Source organism: Pinus tabuliformis, chromosome 4_1 (assembly GCF_031772625.1).
Source record: "Pinus tabuliformis cultivar Carrire ecotype Pingquan chromosome 4_1, CPIR1, whole genome shotgun sequence".
Classification (NCBI taxonomy): Eukaryota; Viridiplantae; Streptophyta; class Pinopsida; order Pinales; family Pinaceae; genus Pinus; species Pinus tabuliformis.
Genome location: NC_142303.1, coordinates 55,576,025 through 55,597,682, shown reverse-complemented (window position 1 = coordinate 55,597,682; position 21,658 = coordinate 55,576,025).

The following is a 21,658-nucleotide window of genomic DNA, read 5'->3' as shown; positions in this document are numbered from 1 at the left end:
TCAAAGTAGGGCTAGACAAGGAGATAGAAACTTGTTTTCTGAGACATAACATTCATTGATCAATCAACAAACAAACAAATAGAGAAAAGTTGGCAAAAACACTTTCCAAAGGTGGGAAACTGATCCTAGGAGGATCAGCGCAACCCTGAATGGGAGACAGTGCACTTCAGAGCACTGTCCCTAAGCCAGGGGTGCTCTGCAGTGCACTGTGTCCCTCACAAGCCTGCGCTGGTGACAATGAGCCATTTCAAGAGGCAATTTGACACAGTTTTGACCAATTTTTCAATGCAAAGAGCTGAATTACAATCTATGAACACAAATAAGGTCTGCAAGGATGTCCTAGGAGGTGGATAAGCTACTAGGAAAGAGGATCTTCCCCAACGGAGTCGCCAATTTGTTTTGGAGAATTTGGTATCTACGGATAAATACTAATTCCCTAGATAAGTAGCCATATCTAGAACAACAGTTTAAAGTGTTTTAGTCTTTTCCTATAAGCAATAGATAAGATGAGAAGATGAGAAGACCTACTTGTAGTTCCGCTTTCCTCTCATCTCCCTTGTATCGATCCTATCGCTCCTTCCCATACTTAATACGCTTGAGAAGTACCTGTAAACACAACAGAAAACAAAGAATCGATCAAAGAAAAAGATCTATTGAATATAAGTGAAAGGAATCAGATACAATTCACACATATAAGCATTATAAAACAATACAAACATATGGGAGAAAGATTCAAACACTTTATTGAATAGAAGAAAGAAATACAACCATTGGTGTCTGATTTAAAGCCATTCCTCTAGCTTGGATCCCATCCACATCATATCAAAAGCATGAGAAACTTGTAGCATTACAATACTTGCTTCAAAGCCAAATCTCATAGCAACATTATCTCCTTACAATTCAACATAATCCAGCCCCTAATCACTTAGATGAGTGGTCAATTTATAGGAAAAAGAAGGAGGTTTTGTCATAAATGGTGGCATTAAATGGCCTTCCATACTTAGAATTAGTTCCATGGAGGAAGGGATGAGAGGATAGGATGCACCTTAACTCATTCCTCATCCACTTTCGAGCTCATAGGAGTTATTAAGTGAGGGAACCTTCTAGATGACTCCAAAAGATAACAATATTCCCCAAACCCTATGTGAATTTCGCTCAATCTCGCCCAGTGCAGGTGAAAGGAAGCCTAAGTGCTTTGCAAAGCACCCTGGCATGGACTTAACTGCTCTGTAGTGCACCCTTACATGGGCCTACCTGCGCTGGTCCCTCTAGAGGCTATTTCTGGATGTCTTCAAGTCATGAAATTGTCTGGGAAAGAGGCATTTGAAGGGGTGACTTATTTAGGGCATGTAGCAACTGAAATTAGGGTTTGATGAGCCCTAAAAACATTAATCTAGATGATGGGATTGATGTGCCCAAATGAATCTGTAAGAAAATCCCTTTCTTGCTAAGAGCGAGTGTTAGAAGGTGTAGCAAGAAAGGCTCAATTTGACTTTAGTCTTAGTCAAATTGAGTAAATCAAATTTCCACATTAGTAGGACAACTTGGAGGCAGTTAACTAGTGTGACATGGGTCTTATCACTTAGTTAGCTAAGTAAATTCAAGATAGTGGGCTTGGAGTTCAGTCATGCATGTGTTGATTGTTAAATTTTAGCAATCTAGTTCATTATTTTCATTTGTACTTAGTTAACTGACCTCTAACTATTGATAGAGTTAGTTGAAGGTCAATTGTGTAGTGAGACATCAGTCTAACTCATAGATTTGTCAGTTAATTGATTGATTAGCCCAAAGTAGCTCATCGATGCATGGAATTTGAATTCCTCAGCCAGAGTGGGAGAGTTAAGGCCAGTGTAAAATTATTTGTATGCTAGTGGAGCGTAAAGAATTTTGCATGCAAGCAGTTGATCAATCCTTGGGAATTGTGAAAGGAAATAAGGACTTCCCTATTGTTTAAGAGATTAAATTAGCTCAGATCTATGCAAGGAAATAGGAGGTTGGAGGAGGGAGAAATTGGCTAAGTGTTGGCTAACGATTGTCATTTAGCAGAGGTAGCAGGTTTGCTTTTGCAAGTTGTGCTCAGAGCTGGAGCAAGCAATCGTAATAGTTTCTTTATTCAACTGATTAATGCAAAGAGGCTTGAGGGTTTTTCCCTAGTTGGGTTCCCCTATAAATAACTATGTACTTGTGGTTTTTCTTGTTGCATGGCTATGCATGTTGCTTTAAATTGTGATTTCCATTTCGTGGATTAATATAGCAGAATATGAGTCTCTTGTTTTCAGTTCGAAATCTTGAGGAGTTGCAATTTCTATCTATTACACCGGAAAATCCGTCTTGCGGACAAGAGCGATCTCCCTAGATCCTAAATGGAAACTAGGAACAATCATGAGAAATGAACTAAATTTTTCCCTAAGTTGACCTTGTTCGAATTATAATCAGTATAGCTAATGGATAGACCTCTTACTGGTTTCACGAAATGCCTGATGAAGATCCCTTATTATGACTCGATGCAACTCTTCAATGCTTGATAGGACCTGCAAACATAAACCATAAAAGGATGAAAAACACATGTGATATAATAATTCAAACAACTTAGCCTAATTATCAAGCAAATTAGGGATTAAATTTTCCTTAATAAATATAATAAACAATTGTAAACTATTCACCATTCACAAAAGACAAAATCAATGGGAAAAAGTGCTCATTTGTATTAATCAGAAGATAAGAGGAGCCTTACAACCTTCGCCTTGATGCCATGAGGCCCCTCCCAAATGCCTTCAATCTCCTCCTCAGATGACAAGCTTTCCAATCTAAAACCAACGACAAAAGTTTGTATTCTTTGAATTTTGACTTCCTTCATCCCTCAACGCTCTAGTCCTTTTATAGATCAAAGAGGGGGAAGTTTTAGATCCCTAAGAAGAGGATGAACCTCCTTTAATGAAGGATTAGATTACCATCATAAAAGGGATGGAGATGCATCTTATGAGGGTTAAAGTTCGAATAGTCATCACCTGGAATCATTCAGTTGGGAAATATTCGACCAACTAGATTTCTAGAATGTACTTTTTATTTTTACTTTCTAGAATTCAGGTGCGCGGGTTTATAGTTGCATACAGAGCGCAACTCAATGCTGTTCTCAGAGTCAATTTCAGCACATGCATGGGAAACTCTAGAGAAATCGGTGCAGGTGGAACTTAACAAGGTGTAAGGGCTATTTGACCTAAATTTCTCATGTACTTTAACATATTTTGAGTTGCCTGACTTCTAGGGGATTTGTTTTCAACATGTTCACAGATGGTAAAAATATCCATAAATTCATCAAGTGTCATGGCGACAAATTGATGTGTGATAGATTGCCCCCTAAAGTGCGAAGTCTGAAAAATAAGTTTAAAGATTGAAGTGCTTTATCATTCCAAGGATCGGATCAGAGGCAATGGTCGAAAACCTGCAAGGAACATTCAAAGGGAACACAATGCAAAATATATATCAAAAATCATCTTTGAGGTAGGCATTCCCATACTCAGAGTAAAGTGAACTTAATGAACAAGCATGGAAAAACTAAGATTACATAGATGATAGACACAGCATGGACATAGCCATCTGTCTACATAATCATGAATATAAAATCTCCTCACAACCTCGATTGATGAAACTAGATCCAGGGTCTTGATCTCCATCTCTCGATCCACAGTACGATTCTAACCATGCGAGTGAATGTATCGAAGTCGAACATGGAAAAAACTACTTTATTACCGGTCAATGATGTGAATCATTAACAAGTGCGAGAGAAACCACCAATAATGACAATGGTTCTCAAGGTACTCCCAGTATAATCTATGAAGTGCGAATATGTGATATGAATTCGAACACTCATAGAATCGTTTGATCGAAGACCAATGATGAGAACCTGTCGTCAAAAGCGAAAAAATTGCCATTAAGGCATGCAAGCTTCAAGGTACTGAAGGTATCTAAATCAACTTCCTAGATAATGAGCTGAAGTCGATAGGAAGAGATCCATTATAGGAAAGCCTACGACACGAAACATGATATCAAGTTTTGAAAATAGTTTGCAAGGACTAACTCAAGGATGGGCGATGCAAATGAAGGTAAATATTTTGCAAAGGGATTTGAACCAAGGTTGAACTTCTCTTGAACACATAATGACACTATAATGATTCGACAACATTTGACTCAACGATAATACCCAAAACCATGAAGATTTTCAATGAGGTTTGATTAACTGTAAGGCAAATGGATTTCCCAACTTGGAAATGAATGCGATAGAGTGCTGTGTTCAAGAGCGACATGCTACCTTTTAATTGATGATGTAAAATGGACACCTTCCCAATTCCCCCCCACCATTGTTGGCAAGTACCTCTTTATTTTTTACAAGCTTGAGGAGGATAACATATGCTTGTACTGTAAGCTCATCCTTCAGATGAGTCCATCAAAGTATTTTTAACGAACCCTAAGAAGGAATGGTTCGGTCTCGTCATGCTTAACGAGTCCTATACTGTTTAATTTTTTACGAGTCCAATAAACGGGTAACTCGATGTCGTTTTATTTTAAGAGTTTGAAAAAGACACAAAAAGAAAACTCATCGAGCTCTTTAACTGTAAAATTTTAACGAGCTCGGAGAAAGTAAAGCTCGACGTTTTTCATTTTTAGAGAGTCAGAAGAAAAACATAAGTAGACTCCAAGTTATTTTTCATTTATTTAGTCTCTCACGTCCGAAAAAAAGGATAAAATAATATAGGAGAGAACTCTATTGAGCATGTTTGATCAACATATACCTTTTTCGTAAATTGTCTTGGCTTAGTTCGTAAAAGGGGTAAACTTATATTAAGGGGACAGTTGTTCATTTACTTTTACGAGTTCGAAAAAGCAAGTACTCAGTAATCTTTTTGTTTTTTAAAGAGTCTGAAAAGGGATTAAAAGATGACTCTATGATTTTCACTTTTCATAAATTTTTAAGAGCATAAAAAGTGATAAAAGTTTGTTAAAATGTCAAAAATGATTTATCTTTACCCCCTAAACGATCCTGCATATTTAAACTCAATAACCCATCATAACTACTCAAAAGGGTGTTCCCCCCTTCAAAAAGATTCAAAACATAAAAAATAATAATTTTTAAGCTCAAAAAACTTATAAAAGTGGGAAAATGTAATTTTATTTTTAGCATTTGCATTTTCACGAGTTCAGAGCAAAGAGAGGAGTTTTAACTATCAAACTTCCACGACTGATTTCGAGCCAACCGGTGGACGAAATCACGTACTATTTCTTCTACGTAGAATACCTCTCCATAACTTAGCTTTCTATCCATTTAGTTTTTCATTTTAAGCTTCCATTTGGTTTTCTGGGACAAAGATTTGTTCAAAAATGCGCCCTCGACTCTGCGCGGGTTTCGTTCAATCAGGGCCGCGTAGGCCGATAAAATTTTCCATACGGAAAATCTCTGTCTGTGCGGAATTCTACTGGAAAATTCTGCGCAGCTGTGCCCTCTCCATAAAAGGGCGATCGCGTAAGCGCTGAGGTTATTTTTAAAACAAGTTTTTAACCCCAAAAAACATGAAATGTGTTTCAAAATTTCTTCTAATTGCTTTTAAAAGGTCATTTTAGGTCATTTGATTGCTCGAAAATGGAGTGGAGGGAAAGAGAGAATGAGGCCAATGATTTGGCTGCTTTAGCGGATCCAACCACTTTGCAGGCTCTTCAGACTTGTGGCCTCCTGAAACACTGGCTTATCCCTGGGATGAAAGCCCAGGTAGATCTGATGATGTGGTTGGTGAGGACTTGGAATGTCCGAGAATAGTGCTTTGTGATCACTGATCATCGCCTCACCATTGATGCCTATGACATCTATTTTATAACTGGGTTGTCTCATATGGGAGCTGATATTTTTCTATTTGGATCGAGAGCAGGGGGAGATACTATTGATGGATACCTACGACACTTTTGGAGGGGTGCACTGCCTAAAGATGGATGGATTGACATTCAGTCCATCAAACTTTTACCCTTGAGGACCATTGCTTTCACTGTTTGCAAACTATGTGGCAGTTTTTCCCTTCATCTAACAACACATTCACAAATGCAGACAACCGTGGAATGCTGGGAATCCATGGTATAAAACTAGTGCGAGGCAGTAGTGGTAAACATGAAGGGCCATTTGACTAGGTGCAAGAATCGTAAACTAAAAAATTTCGGTTATGGTGCCATTCTTGTTGATTTTTCCCTAGAGAGGGTTCCTATTCTTTGGCCACAACAGATTCTCACAGATTAGGGGGGTTCGAGGGATCCACGCTTGATGAGGTGGGTTGCACTGATGGCACACCATCGAGGTGATGGGCGTGTAGTGAGATATATGACAAAGTTTTTTCACTGGATGAGACAAAAAATTGTTCCGATCGAGGACTTTCTATATGTCGGGAAGGATTACAAAGGTGATCTTAATATCCCACTTCGAGACAGAGCTCAGTGGCGTGATCTAGGCAAGAATTTTCTCATTTTGACATGTTTTCAAAATTTTCAATTTTTAAGTGTTTTTTGTCTTCAGAGGTTAATTATCCGAAATGCATGTGCAGATGTGGGTCCAACCCGACTAGCCGGGATGAGATGGTACGATAGACGAGGTGAGCAACCTATAGTAGCTGCGAGAACGAACCCAGAGGCAGATGACATCGTGATAGATTTGGAGCACAACCTTGAGAGGTTGACTGCCAACATCCTAGAGACTGGAGTTGATGACATTCCACGTGCCTATCAAAGGCACGTAGTTGGGGTTCCAGGGCCTCTCAGACGTTTGTTGCGTTGAGTTTCTCGTGCTATCATGTGTTATCATGAGCATCATCATGCCTAGATGTTCTATTTTCTAGGACCATTTTTGACTTTTTGGTGTCAGCATATTCGAAAATAAAAGGCCACGGGGCCTTATGTCCTCAGATGACATATTTTGTAGACACACCCAAACTCTATTTTAATGAAAATTCTACTACTTTTTATCTATGTTTATCTCGATCAATGTATGAATGAATATTGTTTTTAATTTATAAATGTTGCAAATGTCTATTTAACACATGATTTGCCAATGCATTTGTCAATGTGTTTAAATATCTCAGAATGTGTTGATATTCGATATAATCAAATTGCCTTTCCAAGAGACAGACTCGTAAAACACCCTTAACATGGTTGGACTCCTTACTGAATAGACACCGTTTAAATGTAATATTACGAGCTGCGAATCCAACCTAATAATCAAATATTGGATACCAAATGTAATGGCATCAGCTAATAGCTCAATGATTGCGCTATATTCCGCTATATTGTTTGTTGCTTGACCGAGACATATTCTGTGAATAGAGACTAGCTCGTCACTAGGTGAATAGATAACCCAGGTTGCGGAAGATAAATTCTGAGTACTATAACTAGCGCCATCAACAAAACCAATGTAAGTCGGAGAAAACGTCGACATCTGCAAATCAAGTGTAAAAACGAGATAAGCAGGAGAAGTAGTAAAAAATGTAAAAAAACACTAATTATCACACATACCTAAAAACAGTAAATAATGTACAGATCTTCACCAAAATTTTATGCAAAATATTTCTTTAGGTAAATACCATTTTTGGGCTTTCCCAAAGGAACACCATTGTAATCAACCAGCTCATAGGCACCTTTAGCTAATATGCATTTTATGATGTAAGGGCCATGGCACATGGGCTCGAATTTCCTTGCATCTAGCTTGTCATGAGCTTGATCATAGACCAAGACTAGGTCACCTTCTAAATATGTACGAGGATTAAAGTTTTGATCATATTGGGCTTTGACATGTTTCTGGTGAGCTTCGCTAGCCAATATGGCATTACGGCAATTTTCATCTAGATGACCTAAATGTACAAAGCATTCTTCATCTACAGAGGTAGCATGTAACAATTCGATAGCTAATTTAAGAGATGGAATTTCACATTCAATAGGTAATACAGCTTCCAAACCATAAATGAGTTGAAAAGGGGTAAAACCAGTCGATGCTTTTACAGTAGTGCAGTAAGCCCACAGTGCTGAAAATAGAATTGAGTGCTAGTTTCCTTTATGCATACCAACTATCCATTTAATCATATTGGTTAAAACTTCATTGAAAACTTTGACCTGACCATTAGCTTATGGATAATACAAAGTAGAGCTATCATGGCGCAGATCGAGTTGTGCGGATAGTTCAACCATCATAAAGTTATGAAAATGACTACCGTTGTCTGTAACAATAGCTTGTGGGACGCTGACCCGAGCAATCACATGATTGAAAATGAAAATAGTTGCAATTTCATCGTCGTCTCTATATGTAGGCATCGCCTCAACCCATTTTGTAAAGTAATCGACTGCAAGGATGATATATCCATGCCCCCCGGTCGAGTGAGGGTTACAAGTGACGAAGTCGATGCCCCATTTGGAAAAAGGACCGACAACTACGATTGGGTGAAGAGGAGTGGGAGGTGCTCGCATTTTGCGATCATAAATTTGGCAATTATGGCATTTGTAGACTGTAGTGATGCAGTCTTTAAACATTGACGACCAAAAATAGCCAACACATAATATCTTTTGGGTAGTAGCATACCCATACATGTGGCCTCCGCATGCTCTAGAGTGGTAGTCATTTAAAGTTTTTTCAGCTTCTTGAAAAGTTAAACAATGTTGGAATACAAAATCGGCACCATGACGATAAAGAGTGTCACCAATAATATTGTATTGTTGGATTGGTATCAGATTCACCGACGATCAATTTTGGATAACTTGGGCCTAAAAGTTTGTGTTTGGAGATATACAATGATGTCTCCATACCACGGATCTAACGTACTAATAAGAAAGAGAGATTCGTCTACAAAAGAATCTTCTGCTATAGTTTCTATACCAGTATGGGGAAAGTCACACAATAGTTCAGCGAAAATCAAGGATTTATTTGATTTGTATCTTTCAAATTCCAAATCAAACTCTTGTAGAATGACTATCCACTTCGAGTATTTTTCCACTATTAGTTGTTTCGTGAGAATGCACATCATAGGGTCGCAATATGAAATGACAGTCGTTTTTCGGAAAAGTGTATAGTGATGGAATCGTTGAATAACTTGCACAGCTGCCAAGGCTGGCTTCTCCACATGTGCGTATTTAATCTTAGTATTAGTGAGACTCCTACTCAAATAGTAAACCACATGTTCACTGCCAGAATCATCCTCTTGGACTAGCACCATGCCAATGGTGGCATCAGATGCAACGAATTACAAAAAGTGGTCTCTATGATAATTGGGTGGATGTAGTGAGGGTGCATTAGTCAGTGCATGATTTATTGCATCAAAAGCTTTATCAACAAGCTCATCCCAGAAAAATAGAATACCCTTTTTCAACAGTCGAGTAAAAACCTGTGTTAGTTCAACATAATTGTGGATGAATCTATGCAAAAAGTTTGCCTTCCCTTGCAAATTTTGGAGTTGAGTAAGGTTAGAAGGAGCAGGCAAAGTCAAAATTGCCTCTACCTTGAGGGGATCGACACGAATGCCTTCCCTTGAAACAATGAAACCTATAAGCCGACCGAACTACACATAAAAAACACATTTGTGAGGATTCAAGCGAATATTATAATGCCTACACCTAATGAAAATTTATTTTAAGTGCAATGGGTGATCCTGTCGTTTTATGGAATGAGCTAGTAGGTCATCTAATAAGGTTGAACAATACGCTTGATATCGTGGAATGCATAAGACATTGATCATTGAAAAGTTGCGCCAACATTTTTTAGGCCAAATGGGAGTTTGCGATAAGCAAAAGTTCCCCATGGGCATATAAATGCAGTTTTATACTGATCAACAACGAGTATGTTTATCTGATTTTAGCTAGAATATCCGTCCATGAAGGAAAAAAATTCATTCCCAACACAGTCATCGACAATTTTGTCGATATATGGAGTTGGATAATTGTCCTTGGGACAATCTTGTTGATATCTCGGTAATTGAAACACACTCTAATAGTTCCTTGCTTTTTATTAACAGCAGAACATTGGATACCCAATCGGTTAAAGGAACATGGTAAATGAATCCTGCTTTCAGCAGTTTTTTAACCTCAGTTTTGATAGCAGCGGCTTTTCCGGATGTATCGGACGTAATAATTCTCTAATTGGCTTAACATCCGGATAAGATTTTATTTCATGTACAACAATGATAGGGTCGATTCTTGGCATCTCTTCGTAGGACTAGGCAAAAATGTCATGAAATTCCTAAAATAGGGCTTTGTATGTTGAAATATATTCTAACAAACAAGAGGCTCCTATATGAATATTTTCAATTATTCTGGGTTTCACTGAGATATGTATAGGTATCGTTGCCGATATGTTCCCTAAATTCTGTTCAGAACTAGAAGAAAGGGTAGATATTGGATTTTAAGGATCGCTAAGGGTATAAGATGAAAATAGTGATGAGAAATTATTCTCGATTTTGTCAAAGGATGGTAAGAAAGTTGAATGATGATGAGTATCATTCCATATAATTTCATCCAAGGTCATTACTTCCATAATCACTTCATCATTTAAAAAATTCTGTGTTAAAAGGATTACACATAGAGATTGGTTCCAAGTGTGACAAATGAGAATATTCATCCATGGTTGTATTCATTCAATCATCATCAGATGTTGATGGGTTGGAAAAGGACTTAATGGACTCATAGGCTGACTCAAAAGGCGTATGAGGCATTTCATCGCCATATAAGATCATTTCTAATTCTGACGGTACTTTCCATGGATCTCCCATTTCGAAAGTACTTGATGTATTCATGTTAATCTGTGCTTCATTATGAAGAAGAATGGGTGGAGGGAAGGCGAAATTTCCCATCAAAGATGAGTATTTGAGTAGGCCAACACCAACTTCTTCACATGGAGTGGTGGATTTTCCAATAAATGGGATACTTCCAGTGGAATTAGGGTCAGAGGTATATTAGGACAATTGATCCACTTTCACAATTATTCCTTTGTGAAGAAATATAATCACCCTAAAATACGATAAGACTACTACTACCATGGAATAAGTCTAGCTCCTACCAAGCAAAAGGTTATAGTAAAGTTGAGAATCAACAACCTCAACGTCTATTGCAACTATTTTTCCCTCTAACTCTATTAGCAAATCATTTAAAATTCCATACAGACGAAAACCTCTTCCATCGAAGGATTTCAAAGTTGTGGGAGATTGATTGATTGTTGGAGAACCCAAGGCTCTCCAATAGGCAATGGACATAATACATGTTGATGCTCCTTCGTCAATCATTGTTCAAAAAAATCATCGAGTTTTTGACGTGAATTGGTATCTGAAAAGCCAGTTGATGTGGGAGACGTGGGACATGATTCTCAAGATCGAAAGAAATCAAATGGGAGTCTTGAGGATCTACAACTCCTATGGCTGATAATAATAATTTCCTTTGTGTTGGACAAGTTTGCAACACTTCAAGGGCAGACATGGTTGAAGGTGACATAGCCAGATCTTCGACGATGTTATAATTTTGGGCAGCCCTCGCATGAGGATTAAAGGCTCACATACGAAGCATAAATTTAGGAGGCGGACGAATTATCATATCAGGATTTGGTTTTTCAATATGTCATGGTTCAGAAGAAGGAGGAGTAGATGCGGAAGTTTGACCAAGTGAATTGGAGTCATCTCCATTTTCAACAGGACTCTTTAACGCGTAATCTTTGGATCTCATTGCTACCATAACTATGGAAGACATCATCATGATATATGTCGATGGGGATGAGGAGGATTGGTCACGAGAGACAATTTTATTGTATTAAGGAGGAAAAGGATCCTTCAAAACAATGGGTGTGGGCAAACTTTTGACAAATTTGGAAACTTCGGCCTGATGAGGGCACTCCTTAATGTAATGATCTTCCTCACAAATTAAGCAAGGATAACGAGGTTTCCTATTTTCATCAGATGGTTCGTTCTTGGTTGATTTCTCCTTAGAGCGGTTGTCTTGTTTAGTTTTTCCTTTTCCATTTTTCTTATTTCCGGATGACTTACCTTTTCCAATAGATGAATCTACGACGTTAATTTCAGAAGTAATTTTGGGAGAAGGATCTTCATCAGGTGAATTAGATAGAGCCAAAACCTAAACATTCTTAGAATTTTTCTTTTTGTTCTTAGATTTCTGGATCACGTAACCAATCATGCCATCTGTGACATGTGATCTTGGAAGAGGTTTAGAGTAGATCAGGGTAAATCTGGGATCTTTTCATACAAAGTATCACACTGAGTATAAACAAGATCGAGATATTGAGCGTAGGCAATCACCTGCACTTCAGTTACAACACCCTCTTTGGCCACATCTTCAGTTATTACTGGTAAAAATGACTTTATGAACCATTTAGCCAAAATATGTTATGGAATGTAAACTTTAACTAGGCAACATCTTTGTCTCCATTCGTGAATGTGATCTGAGATATGGGTTGACGTTGATTGCTTCAAAGAAGTCAAAGTTCAGTTCCATTGTCATACCGAACGGGTAACAAAAAATGGGTCAAAAAGGTTGTAGCAAAGGCATTAAAGGAAGTGCGCGGCAATTCTACATACCATTTGGCTATTGAACCTGTTAAGGTTCATTAAAAAAAGTCGTAATCTAATAGAATCGTCATTTAGTGGGTTGGACGCACACCAAAGATGGTAGGTCATGACATGGTTGGACGAATCTTCACTCGACTTACCTTCGAACTTAGGAATATCACTGGGAAACTTAGTAGGAATAGTCAGCCAATAGGGTAAATAAAGAAGTGGATCATTAGTTAACTGAGAGAGGTTAGGCAAATCCAAAGTTGCAATGAAGGGAAACTAGCGATTAGCGTCCTGTGATGGATATTGATAACCCCGAGGGGCGAGTCCCATACCGGGAGGAGGATTTCCAGGGATAGCCTGAGTAGTTGGAATCTGCATACCTCCTGGGTATCCAGGATGAGCCATACCGTATTGCGGTTGAATAGGTTGTTGAAACGTATGACCTGGGTACGGTTGATTCTGGAAGGGGAGACTCTGGCCCATTTGACCTTAAACAAACTGTCCTTGAAAGAGTTGACTTTGTAAGGGTTGACCTTGGATAAATTGAGTTTGAAAAGTTGTACCTTGAACACACTGACTCTGGTGTAAACCTTGGAAAGGTAGCCCTTCAAAAGGTACTTGCATATATGGGATGCTAGGCTAAACAACAGGGATGGGAGTTTGAGGCGAACCAGAACATGGGTTCTGAACATTCGTTGGCATACCAGACTACTCGACGGTTTGATGAGTACTTGTTGTTGGGAAAAGTATCCAATACGGAATGACCCTATCCCACTCTAAGGGTGATAGTACCTCAGCAACAACCGAATGCAAAGCTATTCAAGATTACTTCTTTATGAGATGTAAGAGAGGGGAGAAAGAGATCCACTAACCGTTGTCTTCCGCTAATGTTTGATCCAATCTTCTCTCCTTGCTGCTTGCTCCCAGCTCCTTGCTCTTTCACTGGCCCAACTACACAAAGATCCTGCAAAAGCACAAGAAAGGGAAACTACAAGAAGCATACATCCATAATTGATTCAAGGATTAGAATAAATCAAATATACAAGCATCAATACGCCACAAAGACACATGCATATAGAAGAACCTCAAATGCTTTATTAATGGAAGAAGTAAAGTTCCGAGAGTGTTACAACCATAAGAGGCCCGATCCAGCAACACCTCCCAGCAGAAAGAAATCTCCTCTTCACCTCCTTCAAAGCAATCACCCAATAGTTCTATGCACAAACCAACAACACTTCCTTACATTCACAAAATTCCAGCCTCCCTAGACCTCATAAGAGAGATCTATATATAGGATATTTGGAGAGAGGATGAGTCAGCTTGAGCTTGGCATGGAGCTGACTAGTGTCCTCTCCCACTTCAGTTATTCTTCAGTTCTTGAGTCCACTTGGAGGTTCTTGCTTCCACTTGGAGATCTAGACCCTCTTACTCATCACTAGGCGAATTCCCTGATCCAAGTGTCATTTTGGAAGCTTCCTGGGCATTGACACCTTGAGGAATGACTGTGCCACTTGGCCAAACTCGCCCAGCGCAGGTAGCCTTCATTGCAGTTGACATTCAGCGCAGGTACAGAGTGGAGCAGTTGACATTCAGCGCAGATGCTCAGTGGAGCAGTTGACATGATCCAGAATTAGCTTGTTTTTGAGTGTTTTCAGGTGGAGAACTGATATTTAGTGCTGTGGTTTGCTGACCTTGTTCCTCTAGGGGTAGGAACAACATGTTTAGGGACTTTGGATCCCTTAGATTATTGACATTTCATGCTTCATGCTGTAAGGCACAAAAATGTCTATAACAGTACTTGGGGTGGGCTGCCGAAGCGATTGATGGGCAAGTGTCGATGGGTTAGACTGGACGGTTGGTTGGACTTGAAAAGGAATACCTTGAAAAGGCAGTTGCTGCATAGGTTGTCCAAGAGGCTGGCCAGGTTGATATAAAGGCACTTGAGAAGCAACAACAATTCACCGTTGAGAATGGTTCCATATTGTATTCAATCTAGGGTAAGGCATTCCAACGATAGGTTGAGGCATAACAGGCTAACCAAAACCAGTTTGAGGCATATGAACATAATTAAAGTGGTTTCTAGTGGGGGGTTGCCCCCAATTGCAGGGTAAGGTCCACCAAAAGGTTGTACTCCAGGCGGAGGATATGACGATTGTCCCCCAGGCGATAATAACCACCTGTTGGGTTAGCTTGTGGATTACCAACATTACTATAAATCATATTAATGACTTGTTCAGATGCTAAACCTTTATTGGTAGGGTTAATTACACTATTTGACATGTTTGAAGATGAGTTCGGGGAAGAAGCTCCTGAATAAGCTCCTGCGAGAGAGTGATATCCAGGTGGTAATAACCCACCATATAATGTGGACTTCGAAGAAGTGGAAAACATGGATGTATCTGACACGACACTTCTAGGAATCGTTGTGGACTAGTCAAAACTTGGTACGGTAGAATAAGGAGTCATGTAACGCAGAATCCATTGTCCTAAAAAGTTCAAGGGTGTAAAATACCAAGGGTCAGGGTGAAGAGATCGAAACAAAAGTTCAATAACAATAAGACCAGGAGGGAGACTATCAGTAATGATAAGTTTCACACACGGCGAAAGTGGAGGATCCAAAATATGTGCTGTAGCAGACGTATGAATTTCAGGCTCAGAAATATCAGACTCAGGTTCATCAATATCTAGTTCGGAAATGGGGTTTCTATCAGGACATTCTCCAGTATCTTATTCAGTTTGAACGAGTTCAGTAATTTGTAAATGAGTTGCTGCTGAGTGTGATGTTAAATTCTGAGTTTGATCATATCCAGTTTTTGTCACTTCAACACCTAAAATAATAGACGTTATAGGTTGATTAACTTCAGTTCCTCTTACATTAGAATCTAAAATAGTAGAAGTTTCAGTTTCTGTTGTAGTTCGAGTTTCATATGATTTAGACTTTTCTGCTTTAATCTTTTCTAACTGACTCAGTGTACACTTAGGGGGATCCCCGATTATCCTACGTGATTGTCTTGGTAGTTCCGCCATAATGAAAAGTTTTCAATTTATTAATCACACAATATCTAAAGTACACCTAAAGTCTCTAAAAAAGTAAAAAACAACACATAAAGTAACACACGCTAAAAATCTAGGGGTTCAAACCATACAAAATTACTCTTCATAGAGATCAATATTTACTAGTTGTTGATGAAATCCAACATCAAAGAGATCAAGGTGAAAAGTTTTATAGAAAATGAGCGTTTGGAATCAGTTACCCTGACAACCTGCTTAATGAAACAGTTTGGTGCAAGTAACTCTACCATAAGCCATCTCGAGCAAAGATTACCTTCCAGAGAGTCCAAGTGAGTCTAGCCAACATCTGTTCCAAGTACAACAAGACCTCGCCTCTACCGCCAAATTAGGTAGAGCCCTAAGATTATAGTCACTAAGTTCACCAAATACAATAATTTTACCTATGGGGACAGCTGTAGATCGGACGTACACGCATGGGCAGAGTAACAAGCTCAATCCCCTTAAAGACTTCTCCACATGATCAATTGGAGGTTTACTTTCAAGTGATCCCAAGTACCTTTCGATAACGTTTTAATACATGCAAATCACTGTATCTAGGCTAATGAAGTGGGTCATATCACTTCACCAGAGTCGACACAACCTCGTGCTTAACTCATGTATATGAAGAGCTTCCCAGAGCAAAATGAAGATAATTGGATTTTCTCTCCCTAACTCAAGATTCTATTATTCATTTATAGCTTTGGAAAGTTTACTTCCTTCCCTATTCCAAAGCCCTACACTTAAGCTACTGTAGGTGAAAAGAGCCCTAAAAAAATATAAAATTCTAGGTGAATTTTAATTAACGTTGTATTATTAAGTTGTTCTTTTACTCAATGGGTGATGAAGGTGAAACTTATGATGTTGTGACACGACTCGAAATCTTAATGCACTCTAAAATGCAAAAGCAACTTTCAATTTCGATGAAATTCTATTTAGAGAAAAGAAAGAGTTTCTTTGATTTTTTGAGAAATGAAATACAAAAATTCACAACTTTTCAAATTTCCTGTAGCAATCAATTTCACCATTTTGTAATGAAAACGCAGTCAACAATCTAATTTCCAGATTTCCCTAATCATCAAAATAAACTTAAACACTCTTTTCTTCTAATCACTCAAAACTTCCATGTACACAAAAATCAATCAGGAAGGTTGGAGAAAAGACATATTCTCTTATGAATGGTTTGATTTAAAGACAATAACAGTGCAAATGCAAAAAAATTCCCAAGATGAAAGCAACAACTTCTTTTATCAAGCAAAAATAACTACAATTCTTTCACAAAAGCACAAGGTCTTCAGAAACCCTAATTTGCAATTCAAAGCGATTTTGACCAATAAATAATATTTAAGTCTTAACCAATGTATTTGATGGAACAAAATAAGAATATCACTTACAAAAAGACATTCAAACTTGTTTTGATCAATCAACAAATCAACCAGGCAAAACCCTAAGGTATTCTTTCAAAAACACCTCATCTTAAAAAATCATCAACAAATCAATCAACTGAGTTCAGAAGAGAGAATACACAGTCTAAACAAATAGCAATCAACTGAGTTCAGAAGAGACAACACATAGTCTAAACAAATAGAATGACACTTTTAGAGTGACAAATTAAGGTTTGGGTTGAAGCTAGTATGAAATTTTAAAAAATAATCAAGGCTTGCGCAGGTTTTTAGTAGGAAACAGAGCACATGTGCTTAGTTTCTACGGCAAAAAAGGAGCAAATATGTGCTCTGTTTACAAATGGACACAACGCAGGGAGGAAAACTTAAAGAAAAAATAAAAAAATTCAAGAATCAACCACTCAGATCTAAAAGGCCATTAATTTAAGAAGACTCGAGTCTAGATAAATCAGAAAATTAGAAAGCAATGCTAAGGAAAAAGATGAGAACAAAGACGCTCCCCAGTATGGTCGCCAATTTGGCGATCTCCCTAGATCCTAAATGGAAACTAGAAACAATCATGACAAATGAACTGACTCTTTCCCTAAGTTGAACTTGTTCGAATTATAAGCAATATAGCTAATGGATAGACCTCTTACGAGTTTCACGAAATGCCTGATGAATATCCTTTTTTTTTGACTTGATGCAGCTCTTCAATTCTTGACAGGACCTGCAAACATAAACCATAAAAAAAATAAAAAACACATGTGATACAATAATTTAAACAACTTAGCCTAATGATCAAGGAAATTAGGGATTGAATTTGCCTTAATAAATATAATAAACAATTGTAAACTATTCACAATTCACAAAAGACAAATTCAATGGGAGAAAGTGCTCATTTGTATTAATTAGAAGATAAAAGGAGCCTTACAACCTTCAACTTGATGTCGTGAGGTCCCTCCCAAACGCCTTCAATCTCCTCCTCAAATGACAAGCTTTCCCATCTCAAACCAACATCATAAGTTTGTAATCGCTGAATTCTGACTTCCTTCATCCCTCAATCCTCTAGTCCTTTTATAGATCAAAGAGGGGGAAGTTTCAGATCTCGAAGAAGAGGATGAACCTCTTTTAATGAAGGATTAGGTTACCATGAGAAAAGGGATGGAGATGCATCTTATGAGGGTTATAGTTCGAATAGTCATCACCTGGAAGCATTCAACTGGGAAATGTTAGACCAACTATGTTTATAGAATGTACTTTTTTTTTTTTTTACTTGCTAGAATTCACATGCGTGGGTTTATAGTTGCAGACAGAGCACAACTCTGTGTTGTTCTAAGAGTCAATTTCAGCGCATGCGCGGGAAACTCTAGAGAAATCGGCGCAGGTGGAACTTAACAAGGTGTAAGGGTTGTTTGACCCAAATTTCTCATATACTTTAACATATTTTGAGTTGCTTGACTTCTAAGGGAGTTGGTTTCAACATATTCATTGATGGTAAAAATATCCATAAACTGATCAAGTGTCATGGCGACAAATTGACATGTAACACTATCAAATATCTACAAATTGGTCGCTTATATTGGGGCATCAATAGTCAATGGCGCATCCGTAAATTACCTTGTGAAGGAACCACATATATCTCCGAATCCATGCACTTTTTTGATGAAATTCTAATAAGTAATTGAATTAGGAATGTTCTGAACAAAAGCCATGTTTTAGTTTTTTTCCAAATTCTACCCCATTAGCCCAAAAATGGCTTCCTAAATTGATGATTAAATTATGCCCATTGTGATTTTTCTATTATGTTGATCATTACCTAGAGCCTTCTAAAATTGAATTGGGTGTAATGTGAATAACATAAAACCATTTTGTTTATACTATAATCAAAACCCATGTCTTAGTTTGTACTGACTTGGCCGGGAGATATCTCAACCAACAATTGTGCCATTGGTAATCACTTACAAGAACTGTGTAACTAAAAACAAATACAAACACTTGTGTAACTAGTAGAATACTGACTTCCAATAACTCGACAATTATGCACTTCTGGTGGTTAGATTGTTTTGTGCTTCTAGTAGTTAGACTATCTTATGCTTCTAGTAACTAGAGTGACACGTGATAAACTTGAACGCTGCATAGAAGCGACATGAACCAAGCTAGTAAAACCATCATTAGTATTAAATCAAGCATTATCCTCTTTTATTTGTTAAAAATAAAGTAAAATGACAATAATTAACTACTTAAAAATCTTAGGTTCTTTATGACACATTTATGTGAAAACCTAGTAAAAAGGACAACAAATGGATGATAGTAGGCGATGAAATGTGCAAGAAACATTGTTTCAAATGGTTGGAAAAATGACAAATTGATGACCCAACAACCTGCATGATGGAGGTGAATCTATTGGAAGGAAAAAAGAGGAACTTATTACTATAAAAATAGAAAGAGGGAATGATTAAGATCAGAGACAATTGGCTTCAAGTATGCAATGAAAATACAAGCTATTTCATAGATATGTAAATAGAAGGAAACATATTAACTCTTTACGGAAGATTGACAAATGATAAACATTTAGACAAAAAATATGGAGGATATTACAAAAGGAGGAGTTAACTACTTCTCAAATATTTTCGAGGACTCTCAAGGTATTATTATTGAAGTTATCAAGTTATCCAACTTATTCCCCCATTTTATCAATCATGGGAGCAACCGGGAATTGATGAAAGAGGAAATGTTACAAACTTTACAAAAATTCCAAAGAGATAAAATTCTATGACTAAATAGCCTTCACATGGAATTCTTTTTGGGATGTTATGAATCCATAGAAGATGATCCAAGAAGAATGGTGGAAGCCACTAGAACTACTTGAAAAATTATAGGATCCTTCAACAACACCTTTATAGCTCTAATTCCTAAAGAGGATAACCCAACCTCTTTAGAAAAATTTAGGACAATATCCTTGTGTGATTATATCTACAAAATTATCTCCAAAGTTATTGTTAGGGGACTTAAAAGAGTACTATCAAAACAAATCTTTAGACAATAGTTTGGATTCTTAGAGGAATACAAATTCATGAGGCAATTGAGATAGCATGGGAAAGCCTACATTTCATCAAGGTCAAAAGTCAAGGAACATTGATCATCAAAGTGGATCTCCCTAAATCTTATGATCAAATAAATTGGATTTACCTTATGATAATCATTCATTTGGTCTTCTAACATGAATTTGTGGTATGGGCTATGAATTACATTTTTTTGTAATTTAAAAGCCATTATGAATTAGAATAAGCTACATATTATCTAGCTCATTGTGTGCCTTTCGTCTGCCATTGTGGAAGCTATATTCTTAGTAGAACAAGAGGGTATTTGTCCAAAACATATATAGATGTCGTAACCACCATAAGTATTCAAAAAGATTGCGAAACCATGTCTTATTAGCCACAAAACAAACAACCATAACAAGCTTAAACAAACTAAAGAAACAAACATAAAAAAGAGACACCATCATGAAAAAATTAAGAGAAAGTGGAAACATTCACCTTAACAAGCACTAGATCACCTGGATCGTATTGAAGAGCTGGTCCCTTGACATGGATGATGACCGCCTCAATCCTAGTCAAACATTTTTCCATAGCTTTAAACTCCACTAAAGCCCATCCATCATCAAGAGTATTTCATCCTTTGTGTCATTTCTATCAAGAATAACTCCACCCAAGAGTGTATTTAGCTAGCAGTAGAGATCCATTATATGCATGTATTGATTGTAACAACCCCCTGAATGGCCGATATTTGGCACCCAATCAGCCATCGTTATAATAACATTAGAGTCATAGTGACAATCAAACTATGTAATAATTTATTACTTAGCTCCATGTAATTCCTACTGAATTTAGGGTGGAGTTTGCATGCAAAAGGTCCAAGCAGAGGACAAAACTCAGGCTCTTACACATGAGATCCCATGAGATCTAGACCAACACCCTTTAACAACTTACCTTGTTGATAAGGCATGGGAATTGACCAATATCTAGAGACCAGGACCAACGTGGACTCAAATTGTGAACATAAGCACAAACCCAAACCAAAAGACCTAGAATAGCTCCACACACTATATCCAATCACCATTTGAAATTGTTCCAAGACATTACAACATACAATGTCAACTACTATATGCTCTAAATCTATTCTAGAAGAACCATGATACCTCCACACAATGTGGCCACTTATCATTAGAAAGTGTGCCAAGACACTATAATTTATACTATTGTTCGATGTGTGCTTTGAATTTGTTCCAAACACCCACGATGACCCCACACACAACAACCAGCCCTCAATGGAAATTGTTCCAAGGAAATAATATTTACATTATTGGCTAGTGCTCACTCTGAAGTATACCTTGTAACTAGGGGAAGAAATAACAAGAACTTGATTTGAAATCAATGTTGGGCACGTGGACATAGGTCATGAGAGATTGGTCCATCATACAAGATACCCCCAAGTATATCATGGTGCAATCAGAAGACCCACTCATAGATGAAGAGCCTTATAGTTAAAATAGTAGTAAAGAAAAGTGAAAAATGCATGAGACCCAACATGAGTGGATAAAAAATACCAAACTAAAGTGCAACAAACATCGTGAAACAGAGTAGGAGTGCTTCAAGA